Source organism: Chrysemys picta, chromosome 7 (assembly GCF_011386835.1).
Source record: "Chrysemys picta bellii isolate R12L10 chromosome 7, ASM1138683v2, whole genome shotgun sequence".
NCBI classification, from domain to species: domain Eukaryota; kingdom Metazoa; phylum Chordata; order Testudines; family Emydidae; genus Chrysemys; species Chrysemys picta.
Window position 1 is genome coordinate 76,636,523 of NC_088797.1, and position 18,872 is coordinate 76,655,394.

The 18,872-nt window shown below is 42.8% G+C and overlaps 1 protein-coding gene across 8 annotated transcripts in view; it reads left to right on the forward strand.

Annotated features, from left to right (window-relative positions):
• GRID1 (glutamate ionotropic receptor delta type subunit 1) overlaps positions 1 to 18,872 on the forward strand; it is an 890,310-nt gene that overhangs the window by 285,175 nt on the left and 586,263 nt on the right. The gene's annotated exons all lie outside the window — the stretch shown is intronic.

Below are 18,872 nucleotides of genomic sequence, written 5' to 3' on the forward strand. Positions count from 1 at the left end.
TATTATGAACTAAATGCAAGTAATATTGCATTTTGCATAAGTCTTCCTCTGTTGGCCATGCTGTTGACATGACTCCCAGTATCATGACATAGCTTAACTAACCTAAATTGTAAGTTGTGTGGGGTCAGGATAGCATGGCTTGTTTGCCCATAAAGTACCAGGCACATCTGTTGCACTATATGAGAATAATTTGGTTGCAGGGAGGGAGCCACCACAGCCATTAGAATTCACTCAGCAAGTGCTATTGGTACCTTGTGGGCCAAAGCGGGTGGCCTCCCCCCTTGAAATATGGAAGGATATCAGACTTATGAAGGAATAATCAATTGCACAAATACAAAATGGGAAGTGACCACACAGGAAGGAGTACTGCAGAAAAGGATCTGGGGTTTATAGTGGATCACAAACTAAATATGAGTCAACAGTGTAACACTATTGCAAAAAAAAGCGAACATCGTTCTAGGATGTATTAGTGGGAGTGCTGTAAGCAAGAGGCGAGAATTCTTCCACTGTACTCAGCACTGATAAGGCTTCAGCTGTGTCCAGTTCTGGGTGCCACACTTACAGGAAATGTGGACAAATTGGAGAAAGTCCACAGGAGAGCAACAAAAATGATTAAAGGTCTAGAAAACATGACCTATGAGGGAAGATTGAAAAAACTGGGTTTATTTTAGTCTGGAGAAGAGAAGACTGTGAGGACTGGGGGAGGACAAGATAGCGGTCTTCAAGTGTGCAAAAATAGTTATAAAGAGGAGGAAAAATTGTTCTCCTTAACCACTGAGGACAGAACAAGAAGTAATGGGCTTAAATTGCAGCAAGGGAGGTTTAGGTTAGATATTAGGAAAAAATTGCTGTCAGAGTAGCTAAGGGATATTGTGGAATCTCTGTCATTGGAGGTTTTTAAGAACAGGTTAGACAAACACCTGTCAGGGACGGTCTAGATAATGCCTCAGTGTAGGGGACTGGACTAGATGACCCATTAAAGTCCTTTCCAGTCCTACATTTCTATGATTTCCATGTGCTGTCCTCTACAAATTCTCATGCTGGCATAACGTTTGGGCGTAATTGAAAGTCCATTGAAGTCAATAGAAAAACTACCATTGACTTCAATGGGCTTTGGATCAGCCTCCTCATTTGTCACTAGATCCCTCCATGAGGCAGTGTGTGAGGACCTCGTTTCTTGTCTCAGTGCTACCCTGTGTGTGTCTCTCAGTGCTGAGTGCTGCTGTTGGCAATTTTTTTTCTAAATGTAGGATATTCACAATGGCAGACACTCAGTTTCTGTTTGCAGAAAAGTGTTTGTTCTTGTGGAGATTGTGGTCAGTGAGGTTTACCAAGGCAGGAAGGGTGCAATTTCATTCAGTTAGGGGTGATGATGGGTGCTGAAGACAGCATCAAAGAAAACTTGCAGGGAAAAAGTGTCCCTGTACAGTAAGACCGATGTTCCTGTGAAAATCTTCTAAAATGGCAAGAAATGAATACAACATTCAGTGTGCAGTCAGCTCTGTTGCTTCCAGAGGACTATCTTGAATAGGGATGTGGCAAGCTACCAATGTTTGCTCCTCAAAATATTCACTGAGTTCAGGTTTTCTTTTCCTATAGCTTGCCCTAATTGCCTTATTATATTCATTCCTGCTTCAGGTTAATGTTACATGGTTTGAAGTTCATCTTGTTTTCCAAATGCAAATTCTTCAAATGTGTGTTTAGTCATTGGACAGGTTTACATGCTAGTGAGAATTAGTTTTGGAGTGGGGGGCTGGTGGTTTATTGGAGGGGGTGTCAATTTTGGTAACTGAAGTGTTGATGCAAAAGAACAGAAGTGTCTTGTTGAGAGCTTATTTTGAGACTATGGAAATGTGATGCTGTATCTCACTCAGCACCTGCAAATGCTTCCTCTAAGTGGGTACTAGGTTAGACACTAGCAGAGTAAGAATCACTTTTCAGGGCGGCCAGGACAAGGCTCCAAGGAGGGTTGTAAAAGATCTCCTTCCTAAGGGAAAATAATTAGATCCAGATTAAGGCAGAGCAAATAATGCAAAATATTTATTAGAGCTGCTAATTTGCAGTGTGTGCAACAGCTCAAGGGGGCTGTTGCAGCAAGGAAGAAATTAGATCAGCCCTGATCTAGTCTGTGCCAGTGACTGAGCTGCTCCTGGGCAACTCAAAGAATAGCGGCCAATTATCCTCCCCACAGTCTCGGTGCCAAGTTCTGAACTGGTGCAGGGAAGAACATGGTCCTTAATGCGTGTTTCGTTCATTTTGTGCACCCATTGGATACCAAATCAATGCACGTCACATCACTTTGCATCTCAAACTAATTGGCACCCGTTTTCTGACCAGTTTACCCCTATTTCTAGTTTATGCATCACACAGATTGATCTTATTAAGTTTTAGAATTTTTCTCCTTCCATGAGTATCTGAAAAGGAAAAGAAAACTCACTTAACCAACTAAGATGCTGTAACATGAATTAATAGTCCAGTACTATATATATATATATATATATATATTTATGTAATGAAATGTGCTGAATTGACAACCTCAGAGACTGCGTTGGTGCAGCTGTGCTGCTGTAGCGTGTCTGGTGAAGATGCTGATGGGAGTGTGCGCTCCTGTCAGCATAATTACTCCACCTCAACGAAAGGAGGAAGCTATGTTGGGAGAGCATCTCCCGCCAACATTAGTGCGGGGTAGACAACGCTTTAAGTCGATGTCACTTACGTTGCTCGGGGGGGGGGGGGTGGCGCTTTCACATCCGTGAGCGATGTAAGTTATAGTAACTTCAGAGTTACGGACACCTTGGGAATAGAGATTGTCTGTAACTCTGAAATGTTCGTAACTCTGAACAAAGCGCAGTTTGGGCTCCAGATCCTGCAGCTGACACTCCAGGCCCAGGCTTCAGCAGTAGCTGAGCTTCCTACTTAGCCCCTGTATGAGTTTGGGGCAGAGGCGTGTGTGCGTGTGAGAAAACAGCGCATTCCCCTCCTGGCCGGGGGAGGGATGGTTAAAAACAGCATGTTCCCCTCCTGGCAGGGGGGGAGGGAAGAAGGGTGAAAGTGGTGCAGACCCCAGCACTGTTTCTGCTCTGCTGGCTGGCTCTGGCTGCCTTGGGCTGGCAGCCCCAGCATCTTGCTGTAAGTGGTTGCCCCACGTGTGGGGGTCAAGGTGGAGGTGGGAAGGAGGAGGGGACAGGCAGCCCAGATGTGCCTACCTTTAAGATGCAGTACAGGCACAGTACAGTATTTGCTTTTTGGGGGGTCTCTGCTGCTACCTGATTGGTTACTTCCGGTTTCACTTGGTGTCCGGTTGACTGGTTAGTCTGTAACTCTCTGTGTTCGTATCTTTGAGGTTCTACTGTACATCAACTTAAGGGGTAGTGTAGAAAAGTCCTTATTTATTCACAAGACGGGTAAAGTACAGTGTGGATTGGAAAAGTGGCTGTAGAAGTCTCCTTGCACAACCCTGCCTTGTGTCTTCACTTGGAGGGTGCTTTAAGAGGAAGAAGATAGGCATATAGATTGAGCTATGTCCTCTCTAATGGGTAGCAAGACTGACCATGCAAATTGTAGAAGTGGATACCAGTCCACTAAGAATTAGACTGAGACCACCAACTCATTTTGCCTAGCCAGGAAACAGTGGTATTGAATTCTAGTGATTATTGAACTAGGGATAATTGGCTTTGAATTAGTCAAATAAAGGTGAAAGCTTTGTATTCCTAGTCTAAAATATCATTCAACAATGCACATGTATAGTATTAAGAGCACATTGGAATGAGCACATATGAGTGATTCATAAAATGTGACCAGTTACAAAAGTCTCAGAGAACATGAAACAGTTTTTAAAAATGACATTTAAAAAAAGAAAGGTCAGATGAAAAACAAGAATCCCTATGACAATCAAGGTCTAGATACCCTAAAGGTTGAATAGGGGGTTTGAACTCCAAAGGATAAGCAGCTGAATCAACTGATTGTATACAATGTTGTTGTGCTATAAAAATATGTGGAGTAAGGTCTTTCATGAAAGCTTGTAATGTTCTAAACTAAAGCATAATGAGATGTATACAAGCTATGGTTATGAATTTATGTGTTTATGTATATAGAGAGCTGGGCTCAAACTTCAGACAGTGAGTGATCCAACAGGGAGAGGCACCTCCCAAGCCAGGTGTTTATACAAACCAGGCTCAAGTAACAATCCATTGTATAACCCAGGAAAAGACATTGAGACAACTGCCAGCTATGCCACTGTGATTCTTTGAGGTCTATCTAGACCTATGAGGGGTTCTGTCACTGCTTACTCTGTAACCTTGGGGTGCACTAATGCTGTGCTGCTGTGGCTCGGAACCCTGACACCAGTAGCCTGTCTACAAGCACCAGGTCTCACCCCAGCTTCCTCCGGCCTAAATACTCCTTGTAGGGTGACACCAACATCCCTTCCAGTTTGGAGTCTCCCCAAATCCATCCTTGCCAAATTCTTAACTACCAGACATGTGGACACCCCCAACCCCATTGTTTGTCACCTCTGAAGATCTGAAAGCAGACCCTTTCTCTTGGATACCAGCTTATCTTAGTATTCACATAGTTTACACCCCAGAAACCTGCTTGGGGTAAAAATGAACAAAAGGCTTATTTAATATAAAAACCACCGATTCAGAGATGAAATTGTAAGGGAGGGCAAACATGCACGTTACACAGTAAATAAACATAAAGACACAACCTCAGGCTTTACACTTCCATATTAGGTAAAATCCCTTCTCTAATATAAGTTGCCTGTCACCTTTTGAACAGTTTCTCAGTGTACCCCCTAGCTATAGGGTTAATCCAATATTTTTCGGACAGCTTCCTGCTTAGAGGATGTCCCTCTGTTTCTGGATTCCTTTCACTTCAAATCCTTTCCATTTTTAAAAGGGTTTGCAGTTTTTTTTCTTTAGTCACCATAGATACTCAAAGTAGGGAAATCCCTAGTAGTTTCAATGTCTTACTATTGAAGTTAATGGCCCATTGTGACTGTTTCCTGAGTGAATCCTTGCTTGAGTCGGCTTTTGAGTAAACACCTGGTTTGGGAGGTGCCTCTCCCTGTCCGATCGCTCACTGTCCTGCTGTGAGATGGAGCCAAAATTTGAGCCCAGCTATGTACACAAATAGATAAATTCATAACCATACACCGTACACATCACATAATTATTAAGCTTAAAAATTACAAACTTTCATAAAAGACCTTACTCAACATATTTTTATAGCACAATAATATTGTGTGCAATCCATTGATTCAACTGTTTATTCTTTGGGGTTCAAACCCCATGTTCTCCCCCTTGGGAAATCTGGATCCTGATTGCCATGCTCCCCAACATGGAATTATGCAGCCAGCCCCTGCTCCCCTCAGCCTATGGAAAGAGATGGGCTTTGCAGTATGTGCCAGTTAGTCTCTTGCACAAGTGAATTAGTGTAGTAAGTGAATTTTACATTGAAAGATTCCCCACTGAGAGCATCTGTCTACATGCCTACCTGGAGTTCAACTTCAGGCACTGTTAGCTTGAGTGACCCCAGCACAGTACAGGTTTTGCTAAATAAGAATCGATGTCAAATGATTAAGGTCTCTGGGCAACACTTTCTAAGGCCAAATGGGAGATAGATGCCCAGTTCTCATTGACTTTTAGTTCAAATTGAACACCTAACTGCCAAAATCTCCTCCTCTGATCCTAAATAATTGGCTTCTGCACATGTATCTTTCTCCCCTTCTGTGAGGCAAGAGTGGGGGAGGAGAGTGGTGTTATGGGGAGATTCAGACCTTTATCAAAACAAACTGTCATCTGTGTGCTGGCAGCTAGCTGAATACAGATTTCAAGTCTTCGGAGTGAGAGCCTAGAGGGGAGGAAAGCAGGACTTGCATTCTGCCAGTTACAGAAATGGCCTATACAAATGTGTAGTAGCCAGATAGCAGCTGGATTCATTGCAAACTGTAGACTGCCTCAGCACAGTTCTTATTTCGCTGATTGGCTTCAAGGTAACACTCCTGCTATTAGAAAATTTCTTTCTCTGAGCTGTAAGGTTCAGGTCTGGGATTGGGTCTAGAATTTGATTCTCCTTCAGATTGTAGTGGAATGTTTTGCATGTTGTTGTTTCAGAATGATGAAGTAGGGCTTCTGTGGTCTGGCCTTTAGGCTTGGAAACAGGACTGTCAATGGATATTGAAATAAGGTCTTATGTGTTTCTTCAGTACCTTGATATAACAGAGCATATCAGATAATCTCTTTTAAGACTTGCACACCTGTTTAGTAGCATGTAGTTGCTCAGTATTATAGACAGGGCTGGTAACACGGCCTATTATTAAGACCCTGTTGTTAGTTGCTTTTAGCTTTGCCAAACTTGAATCGCTCAAGCTAAAATTGTCGAGGTCATGTGTTTGCCTCAGGCTGAATATTGTTTGGAAAATTTCAACCAAAAAGGTTCAGCCATTTCTGAGAACAAGGTCTGAGAAAAATACATAGTTTTACTAAGGTTAAAATCTTTTGTAAATGTGTCAGGAGATTATGGGAAGGGAAAGGACGGTCTCACAATTAAGGCAGTTGAATGCTGTCCTGGAAAACTGGATTCTGTTCCTCTCTCTGCCATTGAGTTCCTGTGTAATACAGGGAAAGTCATGTAAACCCAACTTTTTACAGGTGGTCACTAATTATTTGTTCCTCATTTTCTGGGTGCCTGGCTTGAGATCTTGGGGTCTGATTTGAGGAAGTACTGAGAACTCAGTTGTAACTGAAGTCAACGGGAGCAGTGATTAAACATATAAAGTGCTGTATAATGCTAAGTACTGTGATAAAATCGGGTCCCATATGTCTCAAATTGGGCACCCAGAATTAGTGGATGCTTTTGACATTAATTTCTCTTTGCCTCAGGTCTCCGTCAGTAAAATGGGGATCCTATAGTGATGAGTGCCATAGAAAGCCCATGCTGAAATTAATAATGCTATCGTCAGAGAAGAGTTTGGATAGTGTACAGTAAATAAGGCATGAGACCACACGTTGAACAATGAGGATAAAACAAAATATTGAATAGCTGCTTGTTAAGTGACCATTGTGCACTAGATGAAGCATGGTTCCTCTGGAAAAAAAGTAGCATGTGAAGTTGAAAAGTTGAAGTCTGTGTCATAATGCATATGCAGAAGGGGGCTGAATTTAAGTTGCCCAGCAGTCTTAATTATGGCATTTCCTAGCTTCTGAATGCTTGGTTATGCAACTTTAATTATGTTTTTAATGTAGTTTTGTGTGTGTAATTCTATTGCACAAGTAACTCTGAGCTCTTTATAAACATTAATTAAGCCATGTAACTCACTTGAGTCAAGTATTATTTTATAGATGGATAAACTGAGTCACACAGAGGATCACACACTAAGGGCATGGCTACACTTGCAGATGTAGAGCGCTGTGAGTTAAACAAGCCCTCAGAGACTGCAGCAGGGAAAGCGCTGCAGTGTGTTCACACTGTCAGCTGCAATCGCACTGGCGTGGCCACATTTGCGGCACTTGCAGTGGCATTGGGAGCAGTGCATTATGGACACCTATCCCACAGAGCACCTCTTCCCATTCTGGCGCTGTGGCTTGTGGGAAAGGGGTGGTGGAGGCACGGGGCATTCTGGGTCCTGTCCCAATGCCATGTGATGCATCACTTGGCATCCCAGCAATCTCTATGCTTCCATTCACATTTGGCGCCATTTTTCAACGTTTTTTGTACTGTGCGCTCTGTCTTCCCTTTCGGTCTGCGGGAATGGATCCCGAACTGCTGAGGAATATGCTGATGGGTCTCACCAGCACATCACGAATTGCAATCAAGTTACTCCTTAAGCTACAAACTGACAGTGAGGAGTCCAACCATGATGTCGACTTGCAAAATGCTTACGGCATGAGATTGCTTGTGGCATTCACGGACATGCTCAACACAGTGGAAAGCCACTTTTGGGCTTGGGAAACAAGCACTGAGTGGTGGTATCACATCGTCATGCAAGTCTGGGATGACGAGCAGTGGCTGCAGAACTTTTGGATGAGAAAAGCCACTTTCGTGGGACTGTGTACTGAGCTTGCCCCCACCCTGCGGCGCAAGGATATGAGATTGAGAGCTGCCCTGCCAGGGGAGAAGCGGGTGGCTATTGCAATCTGGAAGCTGGCAACTCCAGACAGCTACTGATCGGTCACTAACCAGTTTGGAGTGGGAAAGTCGACCGTTGGAATCGTGTTGATGCAAGTTTGCAGGGCCATTAATTGCATCCTGCTCAGAAGAACTGTGACTCTGGGTAACGTGCATGACATTGTGGCTGGCTTTACACAAATGGATTTCCCTAACTGTGGAGGGGTGATAGATGGGAGTGCCTGGAGTGCCGTGCAATGAGTGCTGCACTTCAGGTTGGCTAAAATGCATGGTGATGGGGGTTGAGTGCAGTGAGTAAGGGTCGTAGTTTGCAGGGCTGAATGGTGAAGCTACAGGTGTTGGAGGCAGCTGGTGGCGATAAGAACCTGGATGTTGGGGAAGGTGGGTTGGCGGGGATATGGGGGCACAAGGGAAAGAGTTTTGGGACAAGTGCTGTGGGGGGCGGGCGCAGAAGTGCTCCACCTGCATTGCTACAAGCGCCTGTATCGAGTCTGCTTGGTGTTCCATAATGCTTAGCAGCTGCTCCGTGCTTTGGTGCCAGTGATCTGCATTCTGCTGGCGGACCTTCCTTTCACTCTCCCGCCACTCCTGCACTTTTTGATTTTCATTAAGGTACTGCTGCATTACTTCATGCAGCATGTCCTCTTTGCTTCTTCGCGGACACTTCCTGATTCTTTGGAGTCTTTTGGCCATTGATAACAAGGACGGCTGGGATCTCAAGGTTGCATCTGTAAAGCCAAAATGCAACACTTAACAGAGGCAGCATTGTTCACACCAGACAGACCAATGATTTGGCCGTACTTAAAGACAAGCACAGTACACAATAGCAGAAATTGTCCATTCCAAAGCGAGCGAACATAACCCACAGGAGCCCCAAAATGGTGAGTAAGCACAGGGGCAGGGGCAAAACTGATTGTTTTACGGCCGTACTGTCCTCTGGGGTTTTGTGCCTTTGGGAGAGCCAACAGCTGCAGGGGGCCCCTATATTGAACACTGTCCCCACATTTTCCACAAGATGAGTTCGTCCTGGAAGATATCTCACTGCTGAAGGTGACCTGGGAAGCAAGGGAGGGTCTTCTACTACAATGCGGCTTCCGCCCTTCCCCATATGCAGCTGTCTGTGTGCAGCAATGGTCCCCCCACCTGTCATGGCACTGTGGCGCGGACATGTTAGCCTTACTGGGACAAGGAGCACAGGAGCTCTGCCAAGTAACCTGCACAAGCGGGTTGCCCAGCTTCTGCATGAGACCTTTGAAGAGATTACTGAGGCCAATTACCACGATGTGAGAGAGCACATCAACGCCCTCTTCCGCATCTAGGCATGCATGCAGCCCTCCTGACCCCAAGAGCCCACACCGAACAACCTCCTTCCCAAAATAAAAGCTGCTTACCGGGTACTTCCTCTGGTGTTTGTTCTTCCCCAGGCACCGTCCACTGCGACTGCCTATCTTCCTCCTGGCTTGAAAACAGCTCCTGGCTGCATGCATCTAGGAATGCCGGGCTGTCTCCCTCCTCTTCAGCACCCTCGGTCCCGCTTTCCTCCTCCTCTTGCCTTGTTGAACTGAGCTCTGAAGTGTCTATGATGGTCTTCAGAATGGAGGTGCGGTCACCCCCAAGTAGTGCGTCAAGCTCTTTGTAGAAATGGCAGGTCATGGGGGCAGCACCAGAGTGACAGTTTGCCTCGGGTGCTTTGTGGTAGGCATTCCGCAGCTCCTTCACTTTAACCCTGCACTGCAGAGCGTCCCGGTCATGGCCCCTTTCCATCATGTCCCTTGATAGCTGCCTGAAGGTATCATAATTCTTACAGCTGGAGCGCAGCTGGGACTGGACAGCTTCCTCCCCCCCAAATACTGATGAGGTCCAGCACCTCATCATTGCCCCATACTGGGGATCATCTGGCGTGTGGAGGCATGGTCACCTGGAAAGACTCGCTGAGAGCACTCCACGCCTGGCTGAGCCAACAGGAAGGGGATTTTTAAAATTCCCAGAGAATTTAAAGGGTGGATCTGATGGTTGGTCACCTGAGGCCAGGGCAGTAGAGTTCAAAGTGATGACCAGAGTGGCTAGAACAGGCATTGTGGGACACTTCTGGAGGCCGATTAGAGCGCATTAGCAGACCAGGGCATCCACTCTGGCGCTGTGGCGCTCCAGCCGGGGTGCAGCAAGCATTATGCTTCTCGAGGAGGTGGATTACCAGGAGCGCTCCAGCCGCAGAGTCCAGGCGCTCTACGTGCTTTGCCAGTGTGGATGCGTCATGAGTTAGGGCACCCGGGGCTCTTTTAATGCGCTCTAACTCGCAAGTGTTGCCAAGCCCTGAGTTAGTGACAGAATTGGATTGCGAACCCAAGCTTCCTGATTGTTTGCTATAATCATTAGACAATAATTCCCTTCTAACAAATCATTTATTTTTATGAACCTTATTTGTTACATCTATGTGGAATACTGCATTAGTTTTCTATGAAATCTTTCGGAAATGGATTTTTGAGTGGTTTCATTGTAGGGTTCCTAGCACTTAATGTACTGGCTACTGAGAGTTTTAATTTGTTGACATTATTGATACTGCCAAAATAAAGATATGGTGTGGATGAGGGTTCCAGGGACATCTAAGTCAGACTAGTACCGTTTAAGTAGGACATAAATGGAAATTGGAAAAAAAAAGATTTCTGATCTGGTTGGTTTGATTTTGTGTTCGTGTTATAGAAACTATGTAACACAAACACAAGATCAAACCAACCAGTTTCTACATGTTCTACTGACCTTACTTTAGTCCTGGAAGCCCTGCTCAATATAGTGAAGCTTTAAAAACAACAACTACCACGCTTGAGGGGTATTTACAAAGCTGAACATTTTGTTAAAAAATAGAAAAACTTAATTTTAAGTACAAATGCCTGTCCTACAGAAAGGGAATATAAAAACAAGAAAAGCACTGAAATGGCAGTCAGGAAAACATGGTGTTCTCTATGAACAAGGCGAAGATACTAGCAGTGGTGTGGATAGAGCCATCAGCCTGTGTTTAAAACTGCATGGATCACAGGCTGTACATGTGGGTGTCTGCCCTTCTCTTTCTGCTTCTCCACTGGTCACCACTGACTGCCTGTCTATTGCAGTAAACTAACACTTTCCCCAAGAAGGGTAAAAGCTGAAGAACAGCACTTCATGGCATAGTGTTAAGAGACATAATGATTTGCACATACCTTACAAGTGTAACTTGAAAAGCAGCTGATCCTAAATATTATCCCTGATCAGCTATCAACTATTACTGGCCCCTTTCTCCCACCGACAGCTGTGCGTGTTTGATATTCAGAGGGTATGGTGGGAGCTAGAAAGTGAGCGTAGTAAGCAATGTAGTAGTTATTCCTCTGCTTCCATGCTCCCCAGACATGGTGTTTATGAGCATTTGTTCTCCTTTGCAGAAGAAATGTTTAGCTATACATGGGTTCATTTGTAATCAATAGGCACATATACAATGGGAAGCCTTTGCATGACCATAGGATAGCCAAATGGATTCACCATAGAGCAAGAGGTCTGTAAAGATGAAGGTGAGAAGGAATGGTCTGTGGTTAGGGCACAGGACTAGGAATCTGGAGACGTGTGTTTTATTCCTTTCTCCTGCTGCAGCCTACTTGTGTCTTGGGAAAACACCTGTTCATCAGTCTCCTGTGTCGTGTCTTAACTAATGTTTATAAAGTACTTTGAGATTCTCAAGGGGAGGAGCTATATAAGAGCCAGGCATTATTATGGAATCTTAAATTGCAAGAGAATCTTCATTGCCTCTGTTTTTTAAGACAGATTAAGAGTTGATAGAGCCTTGGCAGCTAGATAAGCTACCACATTAGCCTTCTCTTCCTGAGACCTGCATTCAATTACTGACTGATCAGAAGAGAAAATGATCTTCATATCCCCTCAGTCCCACATTACAAACCACCATCATTTGGCTCAACAGACCGTCTCTGCTCAGGGAGACCCAGGACTGAGGCAGCAAAGGGGTAAACAGGTCAGGATTGACAAGCTTGTGGAGAAGTCTGCTTGGAGCCTGCCTGTGGGAGTCTGACACAAATTACAGCTGCTATTATCCCTCTTTCTAAAACAGTATCTTGACTCTTAAATCTTTAAATACAGAAATTCTTGCAGTTAGCATAGCTGGGAAGATATCGTACAATGGAACCGGGTGTTGTGATACACCAAGAAATAATTGGCACATAAAGTATGTCCACCTATCTAGAGGCAATGAAAAAGGTGACCTGGGTAAAGTGCCCAGTATTTCCAAGTGTAAAGTACCTCAGTTACAATAAAAAGAGTAAAGCACAAAGTAGATTTGTAATAGCTTACTTCAGTGCACAAAGGAGCATTTCAAGCTTTAAGTTCCTTGTTTAAGAGGCCTTTTTGGTGGCTGATGTACTATAATGGCTGAATGTCAACTTCTACAAAAGTGGTATAAATACTGTCAGAATAAAACCCGCTTTGCTGAGATTTAGGACACAAAGCTCCTGCTGAGCAAAAGCCACAATAAGTAAAGTCTGTTGGTAGTGATCAGAAAGCTGAGTAGAAACCCACTTACCATAGATTGAGGGCTTACAGTCTCTGCTGAACTGGGTTTGGGCAAAAAACCCTGGCACCATTTAAAAAAAATTACTCTAATCTTTTTGTGCATTCCTAGAAACTTTTTGCTGTGGATTGGCTTTGGAAATACCTGACATGTTACCTGCTTGGCAGTCCAGGGAGAAAGGTGGGCTTCAGAGCTGCAGTGTCTACATGGATGTTTCAAACAAACTCCTTTAGCAGCAAACCCAAACATTCTGATCGTTGTCATTAGAATCTGCCCTTGTGAGGTCCCCTCTCTCCCACCATACCTTTGATATACATACACTGACCATCTTCTAAATCATGAAACATATGAACTCGAATGTAGTGGAAAACAACAAGGAGGGAGACTGAGGGTATGTCTATACTGCATATCGGAACCTGTAGCAGTGAGTCTCAGAGCCTGGGTCTACAGATTCTGACTTGCAGGCCTTGTGTTATGGCATTAGTAGCAGCTATTTAGACATTGTGGCTTGGGCTTGGCAGTCCAGGGAGAAAGGTGGGCTTCAGAGCTGCAGTGTCTACATGGCTGTTTTTAGTGCCTGAATTTATAGAGTTTTCTGAGACTTGCTGCCATGGGTTTTGAAACACAATGTAGACATAGCCTAAGAGAGTCTCTAAAGCACATGTGTGTGCTCTCTTGCCCAGGGGTTAGGATGTTGGCCTGGTATGTCATAGTCTAGGTTCAAGTCCATGCCCTGCCAGCTGCACCCGAGAAACCTTTCCAATGAAAATGTCATGAAAACTGATACATTTCTGCAAAACATTTTGACTTAGACAGAAAAAAGTTTAGTCAAACATTTTTTGACCAGCTCCACTGATATAGTAAAGCCAGTGTTGTGATGCTTTCTACAATGATGTGTTTGTTTACAACTTGGCAAAAAGCACTGGAGCGTGTTTCATTTTGGTGTGTGTGTGTGTGTGTGTACATACACACAAACACACAGTATATATGACATTTAACTTTCTGTAAATGAGATATCAAGATTGGTAGGTTTAAATTCTCTATAACTTGATTTTGTTTCACAGTCTAGATAATTTAATTTTATTTTCCAAATTGCATCAGTAGCCGTATCATTACAAACCAGTGTGTAGTGGCAGAAAGCTCACTTTTATTAGCAAACAGGTTTTTTTTAGTTTCAAGCCTTCAAGGGGCTAGTGAGTAATTAATTTAAAAGGAAGAAAAATATCATGGAAAGGGAACAGTTCACAATTCAAAGTAGGCTGAAGCAAAAACTTGGATCTGACTTGTTTGAAATCCAGGGGCAAGACTCTTCAAACATGTGCTGAAGTGAGCAACTTCATCCTGGGAGTAGTGCCAATAGGATTACTCAGGTCGATAAAGTTAGTCAGTTGTGTTTATAGGAAAGGGTCCAGGATGTGAATTTCACCCATCTCTGCTCCCTCTGTGGTCTCTCTATATATTTGCATGTTTTGTAGAAACACACAAAATTCAGGGGATAGAGTATCCAGCTGTGAATTGAAATTATAATGGTCCATATTCATCAAAACCTCATATATAAAATTTCCTCTCTCTCTTCCCAAAATCCTTCAGCCCTCTACACAACAGAATGAAATGTACCTGCTGGCAGAATTGCAGGGACAAAACTCTGCCTATGTGTTTCCTTTTCCTGGAGTTCTATTGATGGGGCACCATATAATCTGGGAGCATTTACTCCTGTCTGACTCTTGTGCTGGTAGCAATCAGCTATGCACAGTGTTATCTGTGGGTCACTGGCTCATGCTCTAGGATTGTGATTCTGTGGCCAGGATCCCAAGGCTTCTGCCTTAATCTGAACCCTCTAATATCATATCAGATAAATATGACTCCTGATATATATTTTGGCATGATTCAGGAAGCAGTATAGGTTTCATAATGCACAAATCTAAGATGTAGAGAATTAGAGGAGAACATTACATTGTTGGGGCTGGATCACAATCAGTTTAAGAATAAAGATTTTTCTAAAAGTTGACACATAATATAATTTGATTCTTAGACAAAAGAGTCCTTTGTTCCCCTAAATCAAGAATCTCTGCAAAATTCAATAAACCATTGGCAATTGTTTTTGTCAATTTAAAAATAGCAGAAGTAAGATCCATAGGATCATAAAAATCTAATTCCCACTCAAGACCAAGACATTTGTTCCATATTTACTTAATATTACCAGACCCTACATCAGTCAGATGAAAAAGGGTGCCCAGAAATCACTTATTTACACTAAACAATTTTCTTCTACACTATTTTGGATAAGCCATCATAGACAGGATCTTACAAGATCCTGATGGTATTCAAACTTTGCACTGCAATGTGACCTCTAAGGGCTATCATACTTGTTATATATACGTGATTGCTGAGATTCCCATATACAGGATTCCAGCAAGTGCAGCTTTAAGAAAAACTTACTTACTTGCTTACCACAATTTTTGTGATAAAATCATGAGTTGGCAACATCCTAACTTATTTAATTCTGAGCTGAACAAATACTCCCCCTGTGGAAACTGAGTTTGGCTGGAAGAGGAAAGTTTCCTTCAGTGATGCGCAACCTAAAATTAGTAAGTTTCTCTGTCAATTTTTTTACATACTAAAATATACAGAATGTCTAAAATATACAGAAGGCCAGTGCTGTCCAAACAGAAACTGAGGGCTTGTCTAGGAAAAATCATTTAAACTTTACCACTGTTGCTAACATTTGTTCAGCTCTGCCAGTGTCAATAATGTTTGAAGCTTTAGTGTAGATGGGCTGCTGGTATTTTTTTAGCACTGTGTCATCTAAACCTCAAAGCAGGTCTAATTGACATCATGTTAAAAATACCAGTAGCAGCTGGAGGCCCATTTATGCTGGGGCTGGAACCCTCGCTAACAATGGTGGAGACTGAACCAGTGCTAGCAATGAAAAATTTCCCTAGCGTATACAGAGTCTGCATGATTAAAATGAGCAATTTTTAGTCCCGAGTGGATAACAAGACTATCCTAAATAACTCCCTTTCTCTATATATAATTGTTTGGGTTTTTAAAGTGTGGTTCTGAAAATGGATTATGGCATTGTTGTGTTCTACGGCTTTTAAAAAAATATTAAATTATAATTTTACAGCACCACCGGTTGTGCTAAATTGCCTCAGAGTGCAGATAAGAAAACCCGATCACTGGCCTGAAAAAGAATACTCTCTAATTTCAGACATGCTGAAATGAAGAGGGTAACAGAAGTGAGGGGAAGAGGAAAGGTGGGAAGGAAATGAGTTACAGCAGTAAGGTTCTGAGTTTACTTAGCAAAAGCTAGGCACACAGAATGGTGCAACAAAATAAAGAATTGTCTCTGCTGACTCATCTTGTATAGGCATTGTGATAGAAATCAGTCTTGAGGAGGAATTTGAATGAGAACGTGGAGGCCTGCTGTTCTGACTCAGAAAGGGCATGCCATGCTTAAAGGGCAGCACGGAACACACTATGGGGATGGTTGTGGGAGAAGTTGAAAATCGGAGCATGGAGCATCATTGGTGGAGGAGGACTTAGGGGCAAAGTACTAAGAGGGTGATCCAAAGCCCATTGAAGTCAATGGGAGCCTTTTTATTGACATAATTGAGCTTCAGAACAGGCCAAAGAGAGCAGGGTGGCTATATGGGATATGTGCAGCACCTTGAAAGATAGGGCAAGAATTTTGAAGTTGTGATGAGGACGAGGAGGCAGTGGAGGGATTTAGAGGGAGTCACATGTTCATATCAAGAGACTTCCAAGATGATCTTAGCAGCTGTATTTTGAATAGTTAGGAGGAGGAATGGTGTGTGTGTGTGTGTGTGTGTGTGTGTGTGTGTGTGTGTGTGTGTGTGTGTGTGTGTGTCGGGACAAGAGAAGAGAAGGTTGAAGTAGTCAAGATGGTGGATGAGGCAGGCCTGGACGAGAGTTTTAGCTGTAAGGACTAAAAGAAAAGGTCAGATCTCAGACACTGTGGTCTTTGTCCTTTTAATTTTGCTCTTAGGGAAAACTCTACATGAGGTAGCGAAGGATGAATGTTCTATGTGGCCCATGAAGGATTATGTGGAGAACTTGCTGTGTTAAATATATAGGAATATGCATCAAAACTGAATCTGAGTAGATTATAAAATGAAGAGTTGAAGCCAATTATGGAAATCAAGCATGATGTAATAGTTAATGAAATCAGCATAGCAAACACAGTGAATTATGCTGATTGCCAAGAACATCTTGCTTTCACAGTACTTATATAACAGTAATGTAGTGTCTCAGAGTACTTTGTTCATATAATAATAATCCTTTTCAGTTTCTTTCATTTAAAACTCTTTTAATACAATACTATACAATACTATTTGAAAAGTCATCAGCTTGTGCAGTTTAAACATTATTTGTCTGGGAAGGTTTAACTCCACCTGGAGAATTTTTCCTCCATATGCTCTAGGCTTACCTGTATTTTATCGTCCAAAAACTACTATGACTTACCTGCCTTGTAGTTCTTATATACAGGCGGAAAATTCAGGCTAGTGAGAAATATTTCTGTTCTAAAAGTCTGAATGGAGGATGTTTGCCGTGGTCTTTATTTTGTTTGTTTCTGACAATCCACATTTAGTTCCACTTGTGGGAGAGGGACAGAGGATGGATTTTTGTGCCAGTTCTGTAATAAGTGTCTGTTCTCCAAGACTTTGTGTTTTTTAAAAAGGGCTTTAATTTGGAGCTTTGTATTAGAGCTTGAACTGTCAATCATCTGTTTTTGCAGACTGGATAGGTCACTTAGTACACTAGAGTTCACCTCTGAAATCCTAGCTTAACTGAAATCAGAGTAAAATAAGCCCAGTGAACAGTAGTCTCCATTAAAAATGTATATTTAAAAAGGGATTTGGTTCCTCACAGGCTGGTAATAGGAGCTTGCTGGCTAGGGGACCCTTTTATCAGCATAAAGCTGATTTCATACATTTCTGAAAGATGCATTGATTATAAACTTATAGTGAAAATTGGTCTTGCAATAAAGGCACTGGACTGGGATTTGGGAGATCAAGGTTCAATTACCAGTCTAGCCTTGGTTTTCTATGTGATTTTTTTTTTTGGTCTATCATTTAGCCTGAATGTGCCGCAGTGTCCCATCTGTAAAATTGCAGGAGTCTTGCAAGTATGCATTCAAATGCCCACATACTACAGTGATAGGGCTATTGAACAGAAAGGGCTATAAATAAAGAAATAAAATGAGTACCCTGTGAGTTAATATTTTACATCACCTGATAATTGATTCACAGAGTGATGTAGAATCTCTTGTATTCTCCCTGTTTTAAATCCATAGGAGGGCTAGCCATCCTTTAAAGCCTCTCTATGTTGTTCGAATTGTTTTGTGCTAGTGATTCCTCCAGCCAATCTCCCCCTTCACCTACAGCACTTTTCACCGGGCCTTTTTGAATGAAATAAAATATTGATTGCCAAAAGACAGCTACACTGATCTGGCTGGTCTTCCCCCGCCCCCCGGCTCCTACGCAATGTTTCTGAAATTCTCATATGCCTTTGATTAATCAGGTGATCTGATGCTGCTTTAACTACAGCAACATGTATACACCCTTGCCTTATCTCTTGTATCAGAAAAGTCCTCTGTTTGATGCTCTTGAGTTATACCAATGAATGGTGTGTAGCAGCCTCTTTTTTTGTATAAAACACCCAAAGTGCTATTGCTGTGTTTAATATTTTTTTTTTATGTTTGTCATGTTCATCCCCTAACACAAGCCTTTTATAGGTTTTAATGCGTTATTTGCGGACTAACATCATCACACTCTACACTCCTTACTGGATCCAGCTAGCACAGGCAGAGAAGACAGCACAGGGTGGGCTTCAACATGGGTTGCACAATCTTAGCACAGATGCTAAGTACATCTTTAGATTGCTAGCCTGCTCTGAAGCCTGCGCTGGTCTGCCTTCAATGTTATAGCTACCTGCACAAGCTGGATTAAAGCTTGCTAAGGTAGGCTAGCCCATGCATATTCTTTTGCTGTGTAGACGTATCCTCAGTTTGAAACAGGACAGACCCAGGAAGATGAAAGAGGAGTATCCACAAGTGGTTACATGTAAAAAGAAAAATCGTTCTTAAATTACCTCTAGATCTGCTGTGTCTATACTCACATTGTAATAGTAAATATTTAAGGAGGCTGTTCAATATTTTTCAACATTAGACTGG